Genomic DNA, 20,391 nt, shown 5'->3' with positions numbered 1-20,391 from the left:
GAAGGATCCTTCTCTCAAGACTACACAGACATCATGGTCGACTCAAAACATTAATTTTCAGACTGCTGACCTCTAGAACTCTAAGAGAATAAATTTCTGTTATTTTCAACCACCAAGTTTTCAGTAATTTGTTAAAGCATCCATAAGAAAATAGTATAGTACTTAAGATATAACTCAACTGGATAGAAAAATACTTGTCTCTCATTTTCTTTTCCTGAGTTTCTTGAAAATGCTGCTCAACTATACCTTAATAAGTTTTAATAAATCTAATGTCAATTTAACTTTCCTATATTTATAAATAATTTGTACTTAATGATTTTTAATTTGTCTTTATAGTCTAGCAATTTTACTGAAGTCACAGAGTTCATTGTTTCAAGTCACTTTCACAGATTCACCCTGGGCCCTTTCAATATTAAATTTAGGTTTTCCCTAATTTTCATAGAGTTTTCTTGGATTAAAATTTAAAATTCTAGTTTTGTTTAATTGCTATGTTTTATTTTATTTTTCCAGTAACTCCAATTATACTTGATTTGGATTTTCATTGTCTTTTAATTTAATCACTTTTGTTGATCCTTTTACTTTTTTCTTTATATTGTTTCTCTTGGCTGTTTTCCCACCTGTTAAAAACGTCTCTTATTAAATTGTCATTTAAGCCTATTCTCCATTGGGCCTTGTAATTTAATCTTTTTTTTTTTCCTTTTTTTCTTCCCAGTTTCAATCAACCCTCATTATATTTCTTACATTTTTCATCATTTCTGTTCTTATTACATAAATTTTTGTTGTAACTTGGTTTTTAATTGCTCCAAATGCTTGCTTGATATTAAATTCTGTGTGGAGTATTATATTATAGTTTTCTCTTATTTACTGATTGATTCTTTGTGGAAATTTTCAATCAGTTGAAATATTTTGATTTTCACTTATATTTTCTTCTTACAATACTTGACTATGGAGTTAGCCTGATTTTTTCTGTGTTAGGCATTATGATTAACCTGTTCAAGATCACCTTCCTCTTTCAGTAGAATGAAGTGCAGTTACTTCAGTGTATAACAAGACTGCTAGGCTGAAAGAAAGGAGTTGGTGTATTTTCTTTTTCTTTTAATTTCTGTGTGATTCTTAATTCTTCCCTCTTACTTCCTTTTCTTTCTCTGCTATCCCTTCAGGGGAAGCCACATTTTCTCTATTTACCTCTTTTTATCCAAAAGCAATGTTTCTATAAGGCTGTTACCTCCAGTTTCATTCACATTCAAGCCCCCTCTTTACGGCTGCTGCTATAAACTGAATCTTAGAACTTAGTTCAACATTGTAACCCTCATTATCAGACTCATTGATGGAAATTTTTTTTAACCTATACTACATCTATGGCCACCACACTCCTGTGTCCTGTGTCCCACCCTGGGTACCTACAGACTAGCCAAGGCAGTGGTAGCTCTCCTTGAATTGGTAGTTATTACTCTACTTATAAGGTATTTTGAAGTTTGTGATACTCTCTGTCTCCCAGAAATACTAGTGGCATGGGTCATTTATGGTTCCACTGTGTTCCATTTTTATTTTACAGTTTTAGGGGACAGTTTGTGGACAGGTCTGGATTTTGGTGGTCATCATCATCTGAGAGCCAACCAAAACTCTCTCTTATCCCTTTAAATATTTCCTCCCTTTTATTTCTCTCTTCCCTCCTTTCAGAACCCATATTATACATATATTGGGCTCTACCTTCCATGTCTCTCTCTCTTTTTAATATTTAATTGAAGTATAGTTGATTTACAATATTGTGTTAGTTTCTGGTGTACAGCAAAGGGATTCAACTATACATACTACATATTCTTTTTCATCTTCTTTTCCATTATGGTTTATTGAAGGATATTGAATATGGTTCCTTGCACTATACAGTAAGATATTACTGTTTATCTATTTTACATATAGTAGTTTGTATTTGCTAGTCCCAAACTCTTAATTTATCCCTCCCCCTTCCCCTTTAGTAACCATAAGTTTGCTTTCTATGTCTGTGAGTCTGTTTCTGTTTTGTAAATAAGTTCATTTATATCATTTTTAGATCCCATATGTAAGTGAATCATATGATATTTGTCTTTATCTTTCTGACTTACTTCACTTAGTATTACAATCTCTATGTCCATCCATGTTGCTACAAACAGCAACATTTCATTCTTTTTGATGGTTAAGTAATATTTCATTGCATGTATATGTATACATACAACATCTTTATCCAGTCACCTATTGATGGACATTTAGGTTGCTTCCATTCTTGGCTATTGCTAATAGTGCTGCTATGGACACTGGGGTGTATTTATCTTTTTGAACTAGAGGTTTCATCTTTTCTGGATATATGCCCAGAAGTGGGAGTGCTGGATCATATGGTAACTGTATTTTTAGTTTTTTAAGTAATCTCCATACTATTTTCCATTGGTGTTGGGTTGGAACAACTGCACCAATTTACTGCACCAATTTACATTCTTACCAAGTGTTAAGAGGGTTCCCTTTTCTCCACACTCTCTCCAGCATTTGCTATTTGTAGCCTTTCTAATGATGGCCATTTTGACTGGTGTGAGGTGATACCTCATAGCAGTTTTGATTTCCATTTCTCTAATAATTAGCAATGTTGAGCATCTTTTCATGTGCCTGATGGGCACCTATAAGTCTTCATCGGAAAAATGTCTATTTAGGTCTTCTTCCCTTTTCTTGATTGAGTTGTTTGTTTTTGGTTTGGGGTTTTTTTTTTTTGATATTGAGTTGTATGAGCTGTTTGTATATTCTGGAAATTAATCCCTTGTCAGTCCCATCATTTCCAAATATTTTCTCCCAGTCTGTAAGTTGTCTTTTTGTTTTGTTTATGGTTTCCTTTGCTATGCAAAAACTTATAAGTTTGATTAGGTCCCATTTGTTTATTTTTGTTTTTATTTCTATTGTCTTGGAAGAGTGACCTAGGAAGACATTAATACAACTTATGTCAGAGAATGTTTTGCCTATATTCTCTCCTAGGAGTTTCATGGTGACTTGTCTTATTTTTAAGTCTATAAGCCATTTTGAGTTTACATTTTATATAGAGTGAGGGAGTGTTCTAACATCATTGATTTACATGCGGCTGTTCAACTTTCCCAACACCATTGCTGAAGACTGTCTTTTCTCCATCGTATATTCCTGCCTCCTTTTTTGAAGATTAATTTACTGCAGGTGTGTGGGTTTATTTCTGGTCTCTCTATTCTGTTCTATTGATCTATATGTCTGTAAAACTCTAAATACTTTTAAGTACATACCTATGAAGTATGAAGTACATATTGTTATTATCTTAGAAATCCAGGAGTTATGAAAGAATAATTTGGGAAAGAAATCTCCATGAGAGAGCTAAATATTAGACTAAATACAACTGAAAGTAGAATGAATGAATTGCAAGATTTATCTGAGAATATTACACAGAGAAAAAAGAGATAGAAAATAAACATTTTTAAATGATATAACACTTATGCAAATACAAATGAAAAATTAAAGAGACATGGATGAATACCCATTGACATCAGTGGACAGATCTCCAGACAGAAAAATCAATAAGACAACAGAGATCTAAATGACACAACAGAATATTTAGACTTAATTAATATTTTCAGACAGTACATCAAAAAAAAAAAAAAAACAGAATACACATTTTTTTCAAGAGCACATCGAACATTCTCTAGGACAGATCACACACTAGGACACAAAACAAGCCTCAACAAAGTTAAGAGGACAGAAATTATTTCAAATATCTTTTCTGACCACAACGGCATGAAACTAGAACTCAATCACAAGAAAAAGAAATGAGAAAAAAACAATTACATGGACATTAAAAAACATGCTGCTTAAAAACCAGTGGGTCAATGATGAAATCAAAAAATTAAAAAAATGCTTTGAGACAAATGACAATGAAAACACAACCATATAAAATCTGAGATGCAGCAAAAGCAGTCCTTAGAGAGAAGTTCATAGCAATACAAGCCTTTTTCAAAAAATAAGAAAAATCTCAAACACCCTAACTTATCACCTAAAAAAATTAGAAAAAGAAGAACAAACAAAGCCCAAAATCAGCAGAAGGAAGAAAATAATATATGCCAGAGAGAAAAATAAAGAGAGATTAAAAAAACAACAGAAAAGATCTATGAAACCAAGAGTTGGTTTTTTTGTAAAGCTAAACAAAATCGGTTAACGTTTAGTCAGGCTAATTGAGAAGAAATGAGAAAGGACCCAAACAAAGAAAAGAAAGAGGAGAGAAAATAACTGATACCACAAAGATATAAAAAAAAATAAGATAATATTATGAATAGTTATATGCCACCAAGAAGAAATGGACAAATTTTTGAAACATACAACATGCCAAGACTATATCAAGAAGAAACAAATAGTTTGAACAGATTAATCACTAGTAGTGAAACTGAATAAGTAATGAAAAAACTCTCAGCAAACAAATGTACAGGACTGGACAGCTTCAAAGGGGAATTCTACCAAACCTATACAGAAGAACTAACACCTGTCCTTCCCAAACTATGCCAAAATATTGAAGAGGATAGAACACTCCCAAATTCATTCTCTGAGGCCATCATTACCCTGATACCAAAACCAAAGACACTACACAAAAAAAAAAAAAGAAAATTACACACCAATATCTTTGATAAGTATAGATGCAAAAATCCTCAACAAATATTAGCAATCTGAATTGAACAATATATAAAAAGGATCATGCACTATGATCAAGTTGGGTTTATTCCAGGGACCCAAGAATGGTTTAGTATTTGCAATGTGATATACCACATTAACAAAATCAAAATACCACATGATCACCTCAATAGACACAGAAAAAGCATTTAACAAAATTCAACATCCATTCATGATAAAAACACTAACCAAAGTAGGTTATAGAAGAAACATCTCAACATAATAAAGACCATTCATGACAAACCCACAGCTAACATCATACTCAACACTGAAAAGCTGAAAGCCTATCCTCTAATTTAGGAGCAAGACATGGATGTCCATTCTCATCACTTCTATTTAACATTGTGTTCGAAGTCCTAAGCACAGCAGTTGACAAAAAAAAGGGGGGGGGTGGGCATCCGAATTGGAAGGGAAGAAGTAGAATTGTCACTATATGCAGATGACATGATATTTTATACAGAACCCTAAAGTATCCAAACAAAAACTAGTAGAACTAATAAATAAATTTCGCAAAGTTGCAGGATATAAGAGTAATACACAGAAATCTGTTGCTTTTCTATAAATGAATAATTAACTTTCAGAAAGGGAAATTTTTTTAAAAATCCTATTTAAAACTGCATCAAAAAAAAAATAAAATACTTAGGAGTAAACCTGACCAAAGGGGTGAAAGATTTATATGCTGAGAACTATAAAACAGTGATAAAGGAAACTGACGATAATTCAAAGAAATGGACAGATATCCCATGCTCTTGGAGTGGAAGAATTAGCATTGATAAAATGGGCATACTACCCAAAGCAATCTATAGATCTAATGCAGTCCCTATCAAAATGCCCGTAACATTTTTCACAGAACTAAAACAAATAATCCTAAAATTTATATGGAACCATAAAAGACCCATAACTGCCAAAGCAACAATGAGGAAAAAGAACAAAGCCAGAGGTTATAGCAGAGGGAACTATATTCAATATCTTGTAGTAACTTATGGTGAAAAAGAATATGAGAAAGAATATATGTATGTTCTTATATGACTGATGTATTGTGCTATCCCAGAAATTGACACAACATTGTAAACTGACTATACTCCAATAAAAATATATTTAAAAAAACAAAAAAGAACAAGCTGGAGGCATAAGCCTCCCAGACTTCAAACAAAAGTACAGAGCCACAGTAATCAAAATAGCATGGCAATGGCACAAAAATAGGTATATGAGTCAGATACAAGCTACTATACATAAAATAGATAAGCAATAAGGATTTACTGTATAGCACAGGGAATTATATTCACTATCTTGTAATACTCTATAATGGAAAAGAATCTGAAGCTGTACACCTGAAACCAACACAATATTGTAAGTTAACTATAGTTTAATAAATAAAATAATAAATTAATAAATAAATAATTTTTTAAATATTAGGAGTTTCAAACAGTAATACTGTTTCAAAATTTTCCTGGTACCTAGTAGGTACTCAATAAATGTTGACGATTGTTATTATATATTTAATATATTCAACTCTAACTCTCATTCCCATAGGGCCTTCAACATAGCCTTCTCTTTCTCAGCAGACATCAAAATCCTAAGTGTTAGCCATTGAAATCTGTATCTACTTTCCATAATGCCATCATCCAAGTTGATTTCAGTTTCCACAAACCTCACTTTCTAGAACCTCTTTTGGGTTCTGGCTTGGTTGTTTGTTCAAAAATTCTTTTATTGCGTTTTATAATAACAGTAATAATAAAATCTAAAACGTGTGTTCAAAAATTCTTTTATTGCGTTTTATAATAACAGTAATAATAAAACCTAAAACGTGTATAGCACATTTTATAGCCTCTATCAAAAGCCAAGATAACTATCCTTTCCATCCATATCTGATTAAAAAATTCCCTGCAGCAACATGCGGAACTTAGGTTGAAAATTGCCCAGTGAAATTTCTATCTGTCCAAATTCTAAGAATGTGTTTGGTTCCTGTCGTTTCTGTCCATTTTCGATAATCTTTTTGCAATATTCTAGAACAGCCTAAGTTCCAAAGAAGAAGGAAAAACTCTTGACAGACAGCTGGATGGAAGGACCAGGGGAACACTCCCACAGCCATGTGTGTATAGAACCAGCTTAAGTACTTTAATTGCTTTATACTATAATTTTTGCCAACCATACAAAAAGAACAGTATTAAGAAGGAAAAGCTTCACACTCAAATTCCCTTTAGGGAATTTTTTATTATTTCTGAAACCTGAATCAAATCATCCAAGCCAAATTGTTTGTTTTTAAATCAAATTGTCAGCAAGTAGGAGATAGGGAAAAAAGAGACAAAGTAGCACATGGAAGAGAAGACACCAACTCCAACATAGTCTAGTATACAGATTAGTGAAAATTTTATCATATCTATTGTTGATCAACAACATCTGCTGTAAAAACTCTTTTTTAAAAGCCTATGGGTCAAATTCAGCCAGGTTTCCTTCTTCAAATGGACGCTGCTGTGAATAATACAGAGGAGAAAAAGAGGAGTTGGAGGGACTAAGCACTGCCCGGGCAAAGGATAAGGGAGATGGAGCTGGAGGCCAGGGCTCTGAAGGAAACACTTGGACTGTATTAATCAGGTGGTTGCAAAGGGAAATGCAGAATAATATGAAAACTACCAAAACTACCCAAAAGTATGCTTGGATTTTTTTTTTTTTTTTGTGGAACCTGGTGAAAGGACTGAGTTTTGCATCAAAGTCTGTATGAAGCTGGAAAGGATCCCATGCAGACAGGGTGAAATTCCTACATCTGGGTTATGGTAGGAACTGAGTCTCTTAAAAGATTATAGGAGGAATTGTGTCTCAATGTAATAAAAAATTTTAATGTATATAAATGGGAGGAAATAAATGTTTTCTGCAAGGAAAGACGGAAAATCTAAAGAAACAACCTTATAAAATGTTGTTTAATCAGGGGTCTCTTTTCATAGCTCCCTCAGTGGCTTCAGTTAGGGACATTGGCTCTGATTGGCTCTGAAATACTTTCAGTAAGTATTGAAGATATTGGTCCCATCTCCCAGGACCACCATCAGTAGGAACAGAATTAATACTCGCTAATCAGCCCAGCATTGTATTGCCTTAAGCAGTACAGGTGGCCAAAAATAGATGAAATGCAGAATCACATCCCTTCTATTCCTGTGTGTTCTTGCCTAGTAATCTATAATTCTCCTGGCTATAAACTGTTCCTTCCTAGCAACAACATACCATGATTTCACTGGCCATTCTTATTCATTAATACCAGCTGCTCAGCAGTGCCTGAAGGTATCAGAAGAAATGTGTGTAAATGTTTTTACCATATGGTTTTTTAAAAGCTGATGAAGCCCTTTCATGTAAAGCTGGGGTTGGCCAGGCGCAATGCGTACATAGCAAAGTCCAGCAAAGCAAAATGAGGATCAAGGCTTCCTACAAAAGAAGAGTTCTTTTTTCTTTGTCACTTTTGACTTATGACCTTCTCTGTACCTGGGTTACTACGATTATCTAAAAATATCTCAGGCAGTGTCACTACTGTGAATTTATAAACTGTATTTCAAAGATTACTCTTTATTGCAAGCATTGAACCTGAAGGCAGGGAATATGATTAACTTTTTTTGGAAAAGTTTTATTTTTTTATTTTTTACATTTTTTTTATTGTTGATAAAAATGAAATCTCTTACAAAGAGTGTCAGGTTGACAGTTACTTGCATTATAGTTTCTTATTTGAGAGTAATGCTCAACAGTAAGATTTTTTTTCCAGGGGAAAGCTCAAACACAGTCCCGCACTACCACAAATCATGCAGTAGAGTTCCCCACATTTGAGGAAATAGCAGGGGTTAGCACATCCAGAGTGCAATGGATGAGCCTCACCCTGGGATAACCACCTTCGTGATCAGGCATCTACCCTGCCAGGTAAGTATTAACAGTAAGTTTTTATCAGAGATGTTTCTATCATGCATAATTATTCAACTTTTCATTATTCTGGTCCAGGCACTGCATTATGTTCTGAGGACGTGACAGTGGATAAATTAGACATGGTCCTTACCTGCACAAAACTTACACTCTAGGAAAAAACAAAAACAGAATCAATGGTGTTGAGTGCACTGAGCATGATAAAGAAAAAGGTGTATAAGAGTTGGGCCTAATCTAGCCAGAAAAGATGATATCTTGAAGAAAGTGGTATTTAAACTAAGACTTACCAGGGACAGAAATGTGGGAGTAGGCTAGAAGAGTGGGGAGAAGCATTTCACTGGAAGAAGGACCGTGTCCATGGAAAAAAAGCCCTGAGTAGAAACAGAATGTGAGTTCAAGTCGTTTCCAAGTTTTCAGTGTGGCTGGGGCTGAGTTTGTGTGAGAGAGATGGTGAGAGAGGAGTCTGGACAAGTGCGCAGTGTTCTGATCATGGTAAGGGTATTTGACTTTATGCTAAAGGCAACGGGAAATAATGGGAGGATGAGAGTGACTCAACCAGATACATATTTTCAGACGGTGGTTCAGGCAGTAGATGGGGAGAAGAGGGAGGGGGGAAGAGTGGGTGAGTTGCTGGTGGTCTGTAAGAGATGGTAGTTGTGAGGATGGAGAGAAGCTGAAATCCCCTGGGGTATGGGAGTAACAGGTGGCATTTCAGTTCCCAGGCACTGGTTTCCCCACTCTGCCAAGTATCTCCAGCCCCAGAACTATACTCATTATTCATCCCTTTCTTTCCTTGCTAAGAAGGTGCTGCCAGGTACCAGAAGCCATGGCTGTTGATAATAAAAAGGACCATAACTTTAGCTGTAACTGCCAGAGCAAATGAAACTGAAACAGACTAATGCAAGGCCTAAAGGAATAGGGTTATGTGACTTATTATGGGATCAGAATGGAGATGACAGCAGAGGAGAGGCAAGGAATGGATGGAACAAAGAATCACCAGTCATGCCTTAATCTGGCCCCAGAGAGTGATGAGAAGAGCACTCCTTTGATCCGTGTGGTGTGCATCAAGGAAGCCCTACACAGCCAGATTACCTTCTGTAAGAGAGATCTTAAAGCCTTGCTGAATTGATTATCTAAGAAACACTTTCTGTTATAAAGATCGAAGAAACAAAGAGCAGAAAACGCAATAAAAGCACAAGAAGGTCCTCCAGAAGACCATTTGACAACGTAGTCGCTGGATATGGGAGCACTCCCAAAACAAACCAAAGGCCTTACATTTGATGGAATTACTGATCCTCCATATGACACAGAGACCTAGACCCAGGTCATCACATGGTGTCATGTGAACATCATTGATTAATGCTGACCTGCAAGATGAAATTATTGACGGCAGCCCTGGAATGCAGTCAGCTTTTAAGGAGAGAAGCAACATTCACCTGAACATAATATTCTTGGACAAGACGGGTGGAAGCTGACTGACAAAAGGGTATCCATGCACATGTTTTAAAGTTGAAGAAAGTTGATGTTAAACTGAAGAAATGCTTTGAATGCATAATGAAGCACAAATCAAATGAACAAGCATGTCTGCAGAGTATCATGAGAAATCCAGAGATACACCAAGCTTATGCACTTAGAGAAACTGATCAGTTTGTTACTATCAGATTATTAAACTTTCATAAGAAAAGATCAACTTGATGCTGAATGTGGCAAAAAAAATATTAATAAATAGACAACCTCAGCCACTAAAGCTGCAGTAACAACAAAAAAAATTTAATATAATCATTACATATTCACAGATAAAAACGGCACTTACATGCAGGCAGTGTGGAAAGGACTTTTAGCTAGAATTTGGTGTTTGCAATCATTTTAAAACTGTGAAAATTACCTCAGCCAATGGTGCTTGCTCTTCTCAGGAAGTTGAGTCCTAAGTTAGAATAAAATCACTCTCCTCTCATCTGAGGTCCCCAGTTCAGTTTAGACATCATCAAAAGCCTCCATCAAAAGCACAAAATTCTTTGCTCTTGTCATTTCTTGGCCTTGAAATAGGCAGTTGAAATTACATTACTGGTCAGGCAGAGAAGGAAAGTACATGCGTTTGCCTTCACATTCTCTGCTGTTCCAACTTAGGAGACCGTGTCACTTCACAGAACAGCTGTGAAGAACTAAACATAGGCACAGGTTTTTTTACCTCCTTCCCATCCAGAGGTAGTGTCTGTGGTGTGGGAAGGCTCTGTGATTGCTTTGACCAATAGGTCACAGAAGAAGCAATGTTGGGCCAGTGCCCATGCTGGAAGAACATGGAAGCACCTACTTCTTTAACTCTCTTTAAACACTTTAAGTCTCTTCAAACACTCACTCTAGAGGAAGCCAGACACTGCAAAAAGTTCCTGAGACTACCATGCTGTGAGAAAACCAAGGCTCACCACTGGGAGCAGCTCCATGGTCAGTTCCCAGCTGTTCCAGACCACTCCAAGCAAGGAATGGGAAGCCATACTGGACACTAGTCCAGTTGAACCTTCAAATGACTCCAACCCCATAAGACACTTACCATTACCACATGAGAAACCCCAAGTGAGAACTATCCAGCTGAGTAGTCAACCCACTGAGTCATAAGAGATAATAATAAATGGTTGTTTTAAGGCATTAAGTTTGGGACGATTTGTTACAGGAATAGCATTTTGACAAAATCTTGGTGCAATTTTCAATACTTAAATTATATGGATCTGTGTTGTGAGAGTAGCCCCTAGCCATAGGAAGCTATTTAAATTTGAATTAATTAAATTTAAATAACATTTAAAATTCAATTTCTCCATCACACTAGGCACTTCCAATGCTCAACAGCCACAAGTGGCCAATGGTTCCCATATTAAAGTATAGAGCAGATTATAGAACACTTCTATTTTCACAGAAAGTTCTATCAGACAGCACTATTAGAGTAACCCAGAGCTCTGTCCATGCCTCCCTAAAGAAGGATGAGGCTGAGAGGGAACATTTTGACAACACATTCAATCTAGTTATACTTAAAACCAATTCAAAGCATAGTTCTAACTGAACTGAGGAAAGAAATGAAAAACTAAATTCAAATATAAAGCAAGATTGGTAAAACTTGTCCAGGTTTAATTTTTGTAAGTATAAGTCTTAAAAAACAGAAAACCTTTTTGTTAATCATGTTTCTCTAGCAGAAACTGGTCTCATTTTGTTCCTGAATATGGGGAGATTCTTAGAGGAAAAAATCATCTCAAGCTTAGCCTTGCAAAGCTGAGGCAAGCAGGCTGCTGTAATTGTATAGGACATTATGCAGAATTCATAAAGGCTTTTTGCCTGACAGAGTCATTAAGATAAATCAACTGGAAAAGAACAAGGATCCGGTACCTTGGCATGGATCCATAAAAAATGTTGTTTTTCATTATGAGATTCCCTTTGTTCCTTGTGGAAAATTCTGAATCTACATGGATGTATATGTATACGTCTACATGGGAGAGCTAAAGAGAGAGAATAGACAGTTAGACACACAAATCAGTTATGCAAATATATACACACACACAGACGGGTATGTCTTTAGAAAGAGGATACTTAACATGTCATCTTTTTAAATGCCTTTGGGGCAATTGGATTTTTTTAGGTAAAGATCAAGTTACACAATTTCAAAAGTGATGACTCTCTAATAACATTTAAGATGAGAATAAAGTTTAAATCAAGCATAAGGTGAAGATTTAAGACACATGAGAATGTACGATACAGGGTATTTCATTTTTTCTCAGGCCCAAAAGGAATTCCTGCCTGTGCCTCCACTCATTTTTTCTGTCCTCAAGAATGCTGTTTATCCTCATGCACCTATAAGCCTGGAACACCAAAGACCCTTTGAGGGCTGAATGCTTATTCTTTATTTTTGGATGAGTGGGGAGGGTGTACTTATAGCTACATTCATAGATATCCTAGAACAAAAATAATGTCTGCAGAACAGTTCCAAGTTTGGCAATGTGGCTATCAGAATTAAAACCAAAGAGACATCTTTTCACTATAAACACCTAAAAAGATTATAATCATCCATATTTTCTGATGAGAAGCCACTTTTGATTTACTAAATAACATCTTTGTTACATGGAACAGGGAATGGGGGTAAAAGACATGATGGAGGCCTGAACTCCCATCCCAGGAGCCTTAGAGACAAGGAATTGTGTGCAATTCATCACAATAAACAACTTAACATACATATTTAAATACCATGGGAATCTAATCTGTAAGGATCCTTTTAGCCACTGTTTCCATGAGAGGAATAGTCCTGCAGTGACAAAGGCATACCAGGTAACAGCAAGCCTGCTCCAGTTACTTCAGGAAGTGAGCTGAGTGAAATGATCTTAGGTCTGGGCTATAAAGGCCTCTTTATGGTTCTAGCAGAACACACAAATACCCATATACTCAAATCTCTCCTTTTTATTTTTTCCTCTTGCCTTCATTGAAAATTAGAAGAGGTATATATGATAGCCAAAGGAATTGCCCTACAACTTTAAAAAATATTTTTTTTTAAATACCTTTGAGCTTAAACCAGGCATGGAAAATTTCAACCCAAAAGATTAAATGTGGAGAAAGTTACTAGAAGATGAGGACTAGAGTTATAATGGAAACCACATTGCAGACACTATTATATGAGTCATTACCAAAAATGTTGCTTTATATATGTAGTAAGTATATATATATATATATCAGATCAGATCTAGGCCTTATCTTGAAAATGTCCACCATCATTTGCAAAGAATTTTAACCTTCATAAAAGAAAGATATAAAAGAAAGACCCTTTCCCATAGAAGGTAGTCAACAGAAATTTGTGGCATTAAATTAAACTGGACCTCATTATTTCAGATTTTGTGATAACCTCACCAGCACTAGAATTAAGGTTATCTTTTCTAACTACAGAAAAAAAAGCTCTGATTTCCTTAAGTGATGCCAGCATGATGCTAAAGATGAGAATGGGCATATTTAATTGGAAATCAAATTTTTTTAATTTAATAAAGTATTTGTGTACAAATGCATGTTGCTGATAACAAATAACTAAGCTATCAAAACAGACTAACACTGAGAGAATTTAGCCCTCAATTTTATGTGTTTTGAAAATAAAATCCTCTTCCCCCCATCTTCAATAAGGGAGTTGGGAAACAGAGGGGAGGGGGATGGGGTAGACAAGAGTTAAGACTGGTCATCAAAAAGTTTCTCATTTAGTTGATGTAACCCATCCAGAATAACAAAGAAAGAGCCATTTGCATCCAATGTAGACACTCTGTTAATATAAACCAAACACAAGGAGTCATAATGCTCCATGGTACATAAGTGCCATGAACACAGGGATTTTTGTCCATTTATTCACTGCTATGTCCTCACCAACTTGCAATGACTAGCACATAACTGGTGCTTAATAAATATTTACTGATTTCTTCCATGAATTATTAGGTATCATCAGCTTTATCATTTCACAAGGAACAAGGTTAAGTGACTTTAAAAGAGGAATTTCCTCTCCTCTGCTTCCTAGAGAGGGATTAATCATGACCTTAGAGATACGTTTGGTGGTTGGTCACTAGTGCAGCAGCAACAACTCCAGCTAGTGGGGAAGCTGTACTGGGATCTGAATCCACATTCCAGGCAGAACCTCACTTGACATTTGCAGGACCTAGAACAACAGTATTGGGAAAGCCTTCCAGCAAAAGGCCACCAGGAAGGCCTCTGTAGTGTGGGGAACATGGGCTTTCTTATTAAGAGGGTATTAGAAGGTACTTGCAGGATTTGAACTATGTTAAGTGATTTCTGAGAAGAGTATAAGGAAGTGAGATTTTGCATAGGATCAGATGCTGTCAGGAAACAGGTTAATTTTATGTTTGGGAATCTTAATAATTCTTATCTAAAAAATAAGAAGAGAGTGGAAACTAAGTTATACGCATAATAAGGTAGCAGTCTCACAATAACCAGGAGAGAGGGAGATCTGGCCATTTTTGGTTTGGAAAATGTTCTTGTACTCAGAACATGATTCCAGAGTGGTCCTGTTTGCATCTTGCCCCATCATGGTCACTGACTGACCTTGTCTGATGATGGTGAAATTTTCTGTGAAATTTTCCAAGTTCCACAGAGACCACCATTGCCTAGCTGCAAGCACTGATAAGCGCCTAGCTACCTGAAACCAGCTTTCAGATGTCTGGGGCAGCTTTCCTCCTTCTCAGGACAGAGGGGCACCCACACATCATTTATTAAGTCTTCAGAAGTTAAGAAACAACCTGACTGTTGAATGAAGTATGTTTTATCCTCTTTCCTTGACAAATACGTTCATACCAACAAAACTGAAAAGACTATGTAGCAACATGGTTTTTATATGACTGAAAGTTGGCAAAATATTTTAAGAGACTGAATTTAATAAATATTCTGCATGTCTGAATGTTCTGTTGATGAGCCAGTGATGTTTGTATGAATAATAAAAGATCCTCTCTGGTTCATAAATTGCTATGTAGTCATTTCATTAAATTTTCTTGCTTGAATTTCAGCAAAATCACTCATTATGTCATTAGAGCAAAGGATTTCTACATAATTTGTGTTTTACCAATAATAATGATCTAATAAATTTAAAGTGAAATGTAATGATATTCAAAATATATAAAATTTAGATATATCTTCATCAAAAACAGATGAAATATAAAAGTTTTGATTAAAATTATTTGTATATTTTTTTAAAAACAATGATTTTCTTCTAATATAATATAATTTCTTCTAACATATTCTTTAAATTATTATAGAACTCAAAAGCTAAAATAAAAAATTATTATGGAATATCAAAGTATCAAATAAAATCATATAAAAAACAAAATTTTATTTAATATTTTAAAAATATAAGTAAATCTTATTAAATATATTTATAAAAATCAAATTGTTTGCTACTCTAGCATTCACTATCCACCTGGTTGCCAATGTAAAGAATTGCTATTACTCTTCATCAATATTACATCTGGACTTACATACATAAAATGTAAGTGATAGCATTCTAAATGTTGAAAAGTGATCTTAAGAAACCATGTACAAACTGTTGGAAACACCTTGCTAATTTATAAGTATCTCTGGGTCCACAGATTGAAGCATGAAGAGAAGAAAATGGACTGTCAGCACTACTGGGAAATGGATACTTTGTCACACAAGAAGCTTTGTGTTTACGCTGTCTGAAACACTGATTTTGAGGAGGAAGAGTTTGATGAGTTAACTGATTTGTCTTTTCTCTAACCTAAGTGTTTTGACCATCCAAATCTTCCTGTGTGGTGAAGTACTTTGTATCTCTGGTCATGATCAGCAGCATCACCCATATGGCATGCACACACTGTCACTTTTGTTTGGAGGACAGAGGGCAAGAGATGTACAGAAGCATTTCACTGGCCATGGGTCATGCTGTAATTGCAGTGAGCTCCAGAATTCGAGGGACAGAGATGTCCATTCACTCTGTAATAATTTGTTCTGTGTGTGTGTATTTGCGATAAACAGCATCTTCCAAAGCAGGAGGCTTAGCCCAGGCTATCCTTTTGCTCTCATCTCCAGGAACTTCCTCTTCTCTTTCAAATCAGCCAAGTCTGGCCAGAGGAGAATATCTATGAGCACTTAGCCAAAACCAAAGCCAAAACCAAAACCACTGGAGTTTGCAAAACCTTGTAAGAATGGGAGACGTTTCCAGAGCAAAGAAAACGTATCAGGACTTGAGGGCTGAAACTGCAAGGAGGAGAGAGCAAGTGAGGTTGGGGGTGGCAGGTGGGGGGAGGTGTGGGGAGAATGAGAAAGCTCACAAGGTTGGTCTTCTTTTGAATGCCTAAATCTCTAAGGCTTTGTGTAGTACAGGGACACTCAATTCCTTGGTTCTCTCTTCACTGAACCTCTTCTGAGGTACAGCTGACCCTTTAGTGAAATCACTTTTTATATCATCCTTACAGTTCATCACACATTTGGTATGGAGAAGACTAGCAAGTCAGAACGTATTGGAGGAAAGGAGGGTAATGGCCTTATTCTGGGGAGGCTCTGATGAAGATTAAGGATGATTATTGGAGAAGAAGGGGGACTGCTCCTCCATGGTGTATTACAAGGCAGTTTCCCCTGTTGATCAGCAGCACCAAAGGGGTCATAGAAACAGACTGAGTCTCCTGAGTTCCACTTCCCACCACCACCTATTAGCAGGAAGCTTCAGGGAGGATGCTTCCTTTTTTTTTTTTTAATAGATATATATCTTCTATTTTTATTGAAATATAGCTGATTTACAATGTTGTGTTAGTTTCAGGTGTACAGCAAAGTAATCCAGTTTTATGTATGTATGTATATTCTTTTTCATATTCTTTTTTGTTATAGGTTATTACAGGATATTGAATGCAGCTCCTGTGCTATACAGTAGGTCCTTGTTGTTTATCTATTTTATATATAGTAGTTCATATCTGCTAGTCTCAGACTCTTAATTTACCCCTCCCCCTCCCCTTTCCCCTTTGGTAAGCATAAATTTGTTTTCTACATCTGTGAGTCTGTTTCTGTTTTGTAACTAAGTTCATTTGCATCATATTTTAGATTCCACATATATGTGATATCATATAACATTTGTCTTTCTCTCCCCAAATTACTTCACTTAGTATGATAATCTCTAGGTTCATCCAGGTTGCTGCAAAAGGCATTATTTTGTTCTTTTTTATGACTGAGTAGTATTCTATTGTATAAATATACCACAGCTTCTTTATCCAGCTATCTGTCAACGGACATTTAGGTTGCTTCCTTATTTGGCTATTGTGAATAGTGCTGCTTTGAATATTGGGGTGCATGTATCTTTTTGAATTGGAGTTTTTGTCTTTTCCAAATATATGCCCAGGAGTGGGATTGCTGGATCATGTGGTAATTCTGTTTTTGGTTTCTTAAGGAACCTCTATACTGTTTTCCATAGTGGATGCTCCAATTAACATTCCCAACTCTGTACAAGGGTTCCCTTTCCTCAATACCCTCTCTAGCATTTATTGTTTGTGGAGTTTTTAATGATGGTCATTTTGACTGGTGTGACGTGATAACCCCATTGTAGTTTTGATTTGCATTTCTCTAATAATTAGTGATTATTATCTTGTTGTTGTTGTTGTTGTTGTTGTTGTTGTTGTTGTTGTTGTTATATTTTCATGTGCCTATTGGCCATCTGTATATCTTTGTTGGAGAAATGTGTATTTAGGTCTTCTGCCCATTTTTGGATTGGATTGTTTGTTTTTTGTTATTGAGTTGTATAAGCTGTTTGTATAGTCTGGAAATCAATCATTTGTCAGTCCCATCATTTGCAAATATTTTCTCCCAGTCTGTAGGTTTTCTTTTTGTCTTGTTTATGGTTTCCTTTGCTGTGCAAAAACTTGTAAGTTTGAGGTCCCATTTGTTTACTTTTGTATTTATTTCTATTATCTTGATAGACTGACCTAGAAAAACATTGCTACAATTTATGTTGGAGAAAGTTTTGCCTGTGTTCTCTCCTAGGAGTTTCATGGTGCTCTGTCGTATTTTTAAGTCTATAAGCCATTTTGAGTTTACTTTTTTGTATAGTGTGAGGGAGTGTTCTGATTTCATTAATTTACAGGCAGCTGTCCAACTTCCCCAACACCATTGCTGAATACTGTCTTTTCTCCATTGTATATTCTTGCCTCCTTTGTTGAAGATTAATTGACAGTAGGTGTGTAGGTCTGTTTCTGGGCTCTCCATTCTGTTCCACTGAGCCATATGTCTGGTTTTTGTGCCACTACCATGCTGTTTTGATTACTGTAGCCTTGTAGTATTGTCTGAAGTCTGGGAGGGTTATGCCTCCAGATTTGTTCTTTTTCCTCAGGATTGCTTTGGCAATTCTAGCTCTCTTGTGATTCCTTAACAATTTTAGGAGTATTTGTTCTAGTTCTGTGAAAAATGGGTCATGGGTGATTTGATAGGGATTATATTAAGTCTATAGATTGCTTTGGGTAGTAATGGTCACTTCATCATTGTTAATTCTTCTAATCCAAGAGCATGGAATATCTTTCCATTTCTTGAAATCATCTTCAGTCTCCTTTATTGTTTTACAGTTCTAAGCACACAGGTCTTTTACCTCCTTGGTCAGATTTACTCCTAAGTATTTTTATGCAATTTTTAAAGAAATTGCTTTTTTTTTACTTTCCTTTCTGGTACTTCATTGGCTTCCTAACTACTCTTGAATGTAAGAAAAATTCATTTCTCATATAATTCTATAATGCTAAGATTTCACAATTCAGATTTCCCCCTGCCCACCACCACCATCCCGTTCCCCCTAAATATGCAACAATTTACTATAGCAGCCCCATTCCTAGGGAACACATTTTTGACTCTAAAGAGCCAGGCTTTCACTCAGTAGGTAGATAAATAAGTTCTATCACACATTGTTGGCCAGGTGACCTCCACTTCCTCTAGATCTTCTTTTATTAATTCTTAAAAGATTTAGGAGATGGATGCTATACATCAGGCATTGTCATCAGCCTATGAAGTTACAAAAATAATATGACACTCTTCAGCTCCAATGAGTTCAGCAGTCTTTCAAGAAATGCTATCCTTCTACATTAAAAGTATCTACTCTTAAAAATCAGTCATTCAGATCTCTAACCTTACTGAAAACATTATTGTCTGCTGTAATCTGAAGAAGAACTGCATTAAATAGAAGGAAAGCTATTTTAGTGCATCTTGGTGTTAATTTAATGGTTTATGAATTTGTAGAATTTATTCTTGCTTAATGGTATCTTGTACTCTCAAACCAGTGTTTGTTGATAATGGTTGGTGACTTAATGGCACAGACATGTAGAACGTAACCTTGGATAACTACCATGTTTGACCTCTTAGTTTATTATGGGTCTATGTATTAGTCAGAGTTCTCCAGAAAATAGAACTCATGGGATGAATATATCAAGAAAGAGATTTATTATAAGAACTGGTTCATGCAATTATGGAGACTGGAAAGCCTAAATCTGCAGTTTGGGCCAGCAGGCTAGAGGCCCAGCAGAATGGATGATGCAGATGAAGCCCAAAGACAGTCTTCTGGAAAATTCCCTCTTGCTTGGGGAGGCTGGTCTTCTGTTTTATTCAGGCCTTTGGCTGATTGAATGAGTCCCACTCACATTATGGAGGACAATCTGCTTATTCTAAATTCTCTGATTTCAGTGTTGATCTCATCAAAACACTCTCCAAGTTGACACATAAAATGAACCATCACAGTTTATTATGGGATGAGTTTTTACAGATTTTTAAGAATTTCACTGTGTCATTCAATCATCATCATAACCCTCTGAAGTAAGCATTTAATAGATGAAGAAAATGAATCTTAGAGATTCAGTAACTTGCTGAAGGTCACATAGGTAAGTGGGGGAACTGAGATTTGAAAACAAATCTGTTTGGCTTCAGAAATAGTGCTTTTTAGTAAAGGAAACCATAAGCAAAACAAAACAACCACCTACGGAATGGGAGAAAATATTTTCAAATGATGAAACTGACAAAGGTTTAGTTTCCAGAATATATAAACAGCTCATATAATGTAATAACAAAAAAAAAAACCCAATCCAAAAATGGGCAGAAGACCTAAACAAGCATTTCTCCAATGAAGACATACAAATGGCCAATAGGCACATGAAAAAATGCTCAATACTACTAATTATCAGAGAAGTGCAAAATAAAACTACAATGAAGTATCACCTTATACCAGTCAGAATGGCCATCATTAAAAAGTCCACAAATGGTAAATGCTGGAAAGGGTGTGGAGAAAAGGGAACTCTCCTACACTGCTGG

The 20,391-nt window shown here is 35.7% G+C and overlaps 1 non-coding gene across 1 annotated transcript; it reads right to left on the bottom strand.

Annotated features, from left to right (window-relative positions):
- Nucleotides 1-8,440: 8,440 nt before the first annotated feature.
- On the bottom strand, nt 8,441-8,603 carry LOC123616508 (U1 spliceosomal RNA). Its single transcript, XR_006724525.1, has one exon. It is a non-coding gene; the product is annotated as a U1 spliceosomal RNA (small nuclear RNA).
- Nucleotides 8,604-20,391: the final 11,788 nt, after the last annotated feature.

The sequence above is a fragment of the Camelus bactrianus genome, chromosome 2 (assembly GCF_048773025.1).
Source record: "Camelus bactrianus isolate YW-2024 breed Bactrian camel chromosome 2, ASM4877302v1, whole genome shotgun sequence".
In the NCBI taxonomy this organism is placed as follows: domain Eukaryota; kingdom Metazoa; phylum Chordata; class Mammalia; order Artiodactyla; family Camelidae; genus Camelus; species Camelus bactrianus.
The sequence above is the reverse complement of the archived record's forward strand: the minus strand, read 5'-3'. Positions and strand labels throughout refer to the sequence as shown.